This window comes from Tiliqua scincoides, chromosome 2 (genome assembly GCF_035046505.1).
Source record: "Tiliqua scincoides isolate rTilSci1 chromosome 2, rTilSci1.hap2, whole genome shotgun sequence".
NCBI classification, from domain to species: Eukaryota; Metazoa; Chordata; class Lepidosauria; order Squamata; family Scincidae; genus Tiliqua; species Tiliqua scincoides.
This window is the reverse complement of record NC_089822.1, coordinates 191,206,349-191,213,878: the sequence shown is the minus strand read 5'-3', so window position 1 is coordinate 191,213,878 and position 7,530 is coordinate 191,206,349.

Here is a 7,530-nt window from a genome sequence, read left to right as displayed (position 1 = left end):
TTGGCGCCACTGCTCCAGTTAGTGCTGAGAAGCTCAGGATTGGGCTGCCCATCAACAATGTCATCGGTGTATAGATGCCAATGGGGAACATTGAAAGCACTTGGTCTAATTCATTAACTAATTAACTGGATGAAGCAATTGCTTTTGCATACACCATAAACAGCACATATGTGAATTATGGTATAGTAAATTTGACACTGTAAAGTATGTGTACATTTTCTTGAGATGCCCTGTATAGACAAAGAGATTTTTTCAGAATCAAGTATATGAAAATGGTTGAGGAGAAAGTCAGAGTTTCCCCTCCTTCCCAAGATTATCTACATGATTGCTTTTTGTATCTTGTTTATTGTGGTTAGTGGACCAGCTATAATGCAGAGCAGTAGGCATAATAAATCTTGCCTTGTGCATGGCATGCTTTTCATCATTGCCTGTGGAATTACAAGGTAAGCATTTTGATCAGATTCGCTTCCATAACAGACTTTGTGTGATGAAAAGAACAATATTGAGGAAAGGGCAATTTTTTTAAGTCGTTCTAATGATTCGTTGCATTTTAGTTTTGGAGTTCGAACTGGGCCACTGAACACTGTTCTGGCCTATAGATACTTTTTGTTGATTGCTTAGGAGAAAAAAGGCCAGTTTTCCCTTCCATGGTGGATGAGTGAACATTGAAGCAACTACTTTGAAGTGCTTTTGGCTAGGAATTCCAGAGGCAGCCAAGCCAATGTCATTGAGCAATCTAATTGTTCGGGGTTTTTTTCTTTTCTGCAGCAGTTTTGGCTTGCAACGCCATTATAACAATTTCACTCACTGAGCAGTATACTGTTCAAGTAGATGATCGCTTGTGAAGAAAAATCTTGAGACAGCGCCATTAGCTCCACTTAAGACAACGTCTAACCATAGCCTCCAACTATGCCTGCAAAATACTGTGCTTATTTTCATTCTTGTTGCACACTGAAGTAGAATTGATAGTTGAAGCAATAAGGTACCTTTGCCTTGTCCAGAGTTTGTCCATCTGCCTTGATGATGGAGGATACAAATTTGCTAGCATGCACTGAATTCTGTAAATGTAGGAATTTCAGAAGCAACTTGCTGTTTAACATCTCTAACCATTTCTCAGTAATACATTGACCACACACTTATATTTTGAAATTTGGTATTACCCCCACACACGCAGAGAGAGAGAGAGAGAGAGAGAGAGAACGAACGAACGAACGAACGAACGAACGAACGAACATATCTTAACGCATTATCCTGGTTATCTGGACAGTTTACTATAAAATAATGAAGCCCTGGTTTACTTAAATATTTCATATGCGATGTAGGTTTTGTTCTGTCAAATTTTGCCTGCCATGTACCTTCTACAGAGCTGAGATGTACAATATGAGTAATAATTTGCTTCTCTTTGTTCAGCACCCATTTCCCATAGATTGTCATTACTACAGATGTATTAAAGCTTCGTCTACACAGCTTGCTGGTGGAGAGTAACCCTTTGTAATGGTGCTGTAAGGGAGTGCCCTTGTGAAATAACTGTTACACCCAGCCTTCAGAAAATAGCTTTGAAACTCCTAGTGACAGCATACTGGATCAGGCCAACTCTATTTAGTACTTTTAAAAACAGCAGTACAGTACATTGTTAATTGCCTCCCTCCCATTACAGCTGCCATCTGGATCAGGCCCATGACAGGGACAAAGAATTAAAGCTGCTGCTGCACCCCCATGCATTTGTCCTGATCTGGATTGCTTTCTCTCATGGGTGCTTTTTAATTTTTTTTTTTTTTAAAAGTGCTGAACAATGTGCAGTTTAACCAGAGTCCCAGAAATCAGTCTTTCTCATTCATTGCTCTCACAAGCTTTGTTTTTGTTTTTTTAAGAGAGAATTATGTGTGGTTTTGAGAATGGTCAATTGGAACGTATGAAGTGCTTAGAGATGCTGTCATTCATCTTTGTTTTCACAGGCATCAGCAACTTGCCATAGAAAACAATGTCCCATTGGCAATATAAAGAGAACCTGAGGGAATGACAAGCTAAAAAAATTGCTAGGCAGATATGGATTTTTTCCCACCCCAGGCCAACAGTTCAAATAATGGCTAGTAATAAGGAAAATATTTCCAACTACCTCTGAGGCTTATCAAAGCCAAAGTTTAAAAGGGACAGAAAAGAATGAATTTCTCTCATCTTAGATGAATCCATTAAACGCTGAAAGGTGTCTTTGCTTGTGTGGTCTCATAATTTATCTCTCTTTCTGTGGATACCTGTGCTGGTTGTAGAAACCTGTGTGGTTTCAAAAGCTTGCAGTAAACTTTAAATCCAAATCCTTAGACCCAAATCCTAACCAGCTTTCCAGCATTGACGCAGCTGTGCCAATGGGTCATGTGCTGCATCCTGCAGTTGGTTGGCACTTACTGAGGCCTCCTCAAGGGAATGTTTGTTCCCTTCTCGGAGCTGCATTGCCCTTACCTCAGTGCTGGAAAGTTGGTTAGTGAACAACTAACAGTGAAATCCTAGGCATGTCTACTCAGAAGTAAGGCCCAATGAGTTCAATGCGACTTCCAGGTAAGTATGTACAGGATTGCAGCCTAAACATGCCATCTTATCCCTTACTCCTGATGCACAAGGATAGATTTGTCCCTAAACCCCCTTACATCAACGGAGCCCAAAGATAGACTGGTGCTGGGAATTTAAACCAGCACTGTACCAAAGCTGCAGTGGCATAACTACACCACTAGTCATTAGCATAGCAGGCCCCCTGAGTTGACTTCCTGGAATGGTTCAAAACCTGCATAATCTTCACCCATTCTGATTCCATGACCTGGAAGAATACAGCAGTGCTACCCCAACCCTAGAAATTAGGGTGCATAAGTTAGCCATAGTTAAGACCTGCTGGTGTCAATAGGGAGAGATTTAAGCACACACTTAATTCTCACATGCAAAAAGTTGGACTTGACAATGCTCAACTTTTTGTTTGGGTATTAATGTGCTCAGTTTTTAATAGCTCTCACAGCTATGGTCTGATGATGAACTATCACAAGTAAGGGTGCAATCCTAACCCCTTATGTCAGTGCTTTCCAGAACTGGCATAGCAGTGCTAATGGGACATGTGCTGCATCCTGCAGTTGGATGGCACTCAAGGAGGCCTCCTCAAAGTAAGGGAATGTTTGTTCCCTTACCTCAGAGCTGCATTGCCCTTATGTTAGTGCTGGAAAGCACTGACATAAGGGGTTAGGACTGCACCCTAAATGAACTATTATAAGTAAACACCTAAATCCTAGGGCAGTGGTTCCCAACATGGGCAGTACTGCCCCATGGAGAGTAGGATTACTTAGGAGGGCATGAAGAGACAAGGGATGACTGATAGGGACACTGAGGTAAGGGGCAGCAGGGGACAATAGAGTTCTGGGATTATGGCACCATGCCCTATGAGGGCCCTGTAAGCCCTGGAGCCCACTTGTACTGGTCAGTGACCGTAATAAAAGATTATTCTTCTTCTTCTGGAGCCCACTTGGCCATGGCAGGCAGGAAAGCCAGGCACATGTGATCTACTGATAAAAGTGATACTTGGAAGCCAGGCCTGAGGTGCAGATCACTGATAGAAGCAAAACTTATATCTGCTTATATCAGGGGTGTCAAACATATGACCACGTGACCAAGGCAAAAGATTTTTATCCAAGCAGGGTCATTGTTCAGCAATGTGACCACACAGGCACTGAGGACAGTAGCCTCCATTGCTTAGCCTGGTCCTCACAGGTCCAATTGCTCACTGGTGATTGTGTTTGGGTGGGCTCTCCTCAGTGTTTTTTTGGTAGCCCTGCATCTTCAGGCTTACTATTTGGAGCTCAATAACTAGCAAATATCTTTGCTACTACCACAGCTCCCAGTTGGCTGTGGAAATATGAAACTACCCTCCCCACGTAACTGGATACTACAGATGACTGGTTCTTCATCTGATTGCATATGGCTGGTGACAGGTTTACGAGTGTAGAAAATACTTGTCTGTAGCTACCCCAGGAGTGTGCCCAGAAGGGATGGTGGTTACTTTGTTTAGCTGAGCATGCAGATTTAGAACATCAGCAAGACAGGACAGGCAAGAAAGGCTTCCCTGCCATTTGTAAGATAAGTGCTTTCAAAATAAAGGGCATGGCAGAAAAATTACAGATTCTGAATATGTGGAAGACCAAGAGACAGTTAGAGGAGACTAAAATTCTTTCTATCTTTTTAGTAATCTACTGAAAGGAATTTAACATTTCCTATTACATATGTTTTAAATCTTTAACTGTCATGATAAAACCTGGATTATGGTGTTATTTACATCTCAGAATACATTATAGTTCTGTTGAATTAATGTTTAAGTAAAATATATTCGCAGTTGAGACTATAAAAGTCAACATCATTGCCTCTGGACAAGTCTCAACAACGGAGACTATAAAAGTCACATCATTGCCTCTGGACAAGTTATGTCTCCATGCGTTTCTGGCTTGGTATGGCTTGCTCTGTATGTTTCACTGTGCAAGAGGTGTGTGGCAAACAGTTCATAGTTCTCATGTGATTCTACATACCTGTATTATTCTCGTGTCTTATAAATAAGCACATAAAATTCATTCATTCATAAACGTTCCGTCTCTAATATATTCATTTATGTAAATTTACATAAACTTATTCAAATTTGAAATGTAAATTAATTCATTTGTCCCCAACCCCCAACCCCTGTCAGAGAGATGACGTGGCCCTCCTGCCAAAATGTTTGCCCACCCATGGTTTAAACTATGGGTGAGACTAAAATAAGCAGAATATGAAATCTTGCTTCTGCTTGATTGGAAGGGGAGCAAATATTCAACAGGGTCCCTGCAGTGACAGAAGTTAATATCAGGTATAGTTTGTCTGTTTTTAAAAATCACTATAGAGGCACCTCTCATTTTACAATTTACATGTTTTTGAAAGAACACACTTTCAAAATTAATACAGAATTTACACACATGAGTTTTTGAAACAGCGCAGTCAATTCCCAGAGCTCCTACATATTCAGCTGGCTTTGTGTGCATTCCTTTTTATTTGTAATGTATGCATTTTTGAAATATGTGCTGATTTTTCATGAACGTAAGGAGCCCTTGCATAAAACCAGAGGTGCCTGCATTGTATTTGTTGATATGCGTGTAATATTATGAAAAATAAAAATGATGAACAAACAATGCATACGCAGGCAAAGGGTCCTTCTGTTCCTTACGTTGCTCTTTACATTTTGAGTACATTTACACATCTACCTATAAAAATCAAGAAACTTTATTAACATTTACTTCTGTTCTCTCTCTCAAGCTATTGTGTCAGCATAGAAAACATCATACTATCCCCAAAACATAAAAATGACCACTCTGAGTGTTATTTGCATTAACAGAAAAATATTATTCCTTTGAGACTTTGACCTATATACCCGCACTCATACATTTTTCTATCTTTAGCAATACGTTGACTTTTCCAGAAAATGAATCCAGTGATGGTATTCATTTAATGACCTAAAGATTAACTAGCAAACATCTCTTTAAACCACCCATGTTAGAGCTAATTCAGAGTGACACCCAATGTTAAATTCCAATCACTTGGGCAATTATAATTCCAAGCACTGACAGAGACTGTTAACTCTACTTTCCACTCTAGCTATAATCATAGCTTTCCCATGTATCTTAGAACTTCACCTACCTCTAGTGCCTCACTTACCTCTTATATATGTTATACCTGATGTCATGGTTGTCCACCTCTACTTTGTTTATTGCCTTTAAACCCCACCTTCTGTTTACACAAGAGTAAAAATGTTCAGCCTAAGCCTATATGAAATATTGTTGTATATCCATTAAGAGAAGACATTTCCACAACAACCTCCTGCTAAATTTTCAAGTTGAGTTCGGAGCTGCATTTTTAAAAACAGGTATTAGCAGATGATAATTTTATCTCTGTGCTGGTGTCACAGGTCAAGCTGCTCTTAAAGGCAGAAAGGCAGGCTATACTCTATTTTCAGGTCAGCTGGCAACCCTGCTCCCCAGCAGTTCAAACCACAACAGTTTGTTGCTAGGAAAATGCAATTTGTCCCTGGCTAGCATGCCAATTGCAACAGCAAGTGCTGCACGGCATGTTCTTGTATCTCTCCTGATAGTTTAAGAAAAGGTTTGCAACCTGATACCACTGCTCTGCAGCAAGGCAAGGTTTACTCCTATCTGCACAGGGGGTGGAGGGGTTAGGTTATGCAGCTTCAAGTGTAGCATTGAAGGAAAATAGAGGCTGTTTTAAACTGTCTGAGAGTCCCTCCATTAGTAACTATTCATTGAGTTTGTATGAAATGTGAAAATGCAAAGGGAATGCGCTTGTCATGATATCACTTGAAAAGCATGGCAGAGTGCCTTAAAAGCAGAAAACATTTTTAACGTTCTTGGATAAGGTTCATCTTCCTGCTCACATTGACATCAACTTCAAAGGGAAGCAGCTGTGAGGATTTTTTCCCCAGTGCCTGATATTTTGTTATGCAGCTTATCTGATGCTCATAAATTATCAATAGACTGTTGAATCTATCAAGGTTCACGGAGTGAACCAGGTAATTATATTTGTAGTTCAAACCAGGAGTTGTCAATTTTAATTAGGCCAATCTGAGAGCACAGGGAATTTTCAATTCTGTTGCCAGAACTTTTGATTGTAGAGAGTTTTATTTACAACTACTTTCCTCACAAAAGTCAATGAAGGAATGCAGGTTAATGTTAGAATTTCTCACATTTTGGCTGGGCAAGCTTTGTAGGCTCCTGTGGTGCTCTCAAGGTTTCTGCCCAGAGACCCCAGGATACCTGTTGCCTGCCCACCTGGTTGCTGCTCTACTACCACCAATCCCTAGTTTGCCAAACACTCTGTCCTTCACAGAGCTTTGTGTAATTAGGGGTGCCTCGCCCTCTATTTCTCACACCCAGTGCCTGATTGGCACTTCAGTAGCTTTGGTGGGAAGTTTATTAAAACAAAGCAGCTTTTTAACCCCTGCTAATTGGGTAAGAGGCACTTTTTCAAGTGGGTGCTCCTTTTTTTAGCAGGGGGAGAGTAATTGGCCCACCTCACCCCAGCACTGTCTGTTCTAGTGGCTGTCTGCTGGTATTCATTTGCATCTTTTTAGATTGTGAGCCCTTTTGGGACAGGGAGCCATTTAGTTATTTGATTTTTCTCTGTAAACTGCTTTGTGAACTTTTAGTTGAAAAGCGGTATATAAATACTGTTATTAATAATAATAATAATAATAATTTTCCAACAGAACAAGGTTCATTTACAAGTGCATACACATGTTGACAGTGCAATCCTAAGCAACCAACCCTCTGCTGCAGTCCAGTGGTACTGGTGCAGGCTCCATTGTATCACAGGGAAGAAGCTGCTGAAGGTCTCCTGGAGGTAAGGGGACTTTCATCCCTTTGCCCTGAGTAAAAGTCCCAGCAAACTCTATGGGGCTACTTGGACCTGAGCCAGCAAAATTGCTGGCTATTGCATCAGTGGCATAGCTAGGGTATTGGACATCCA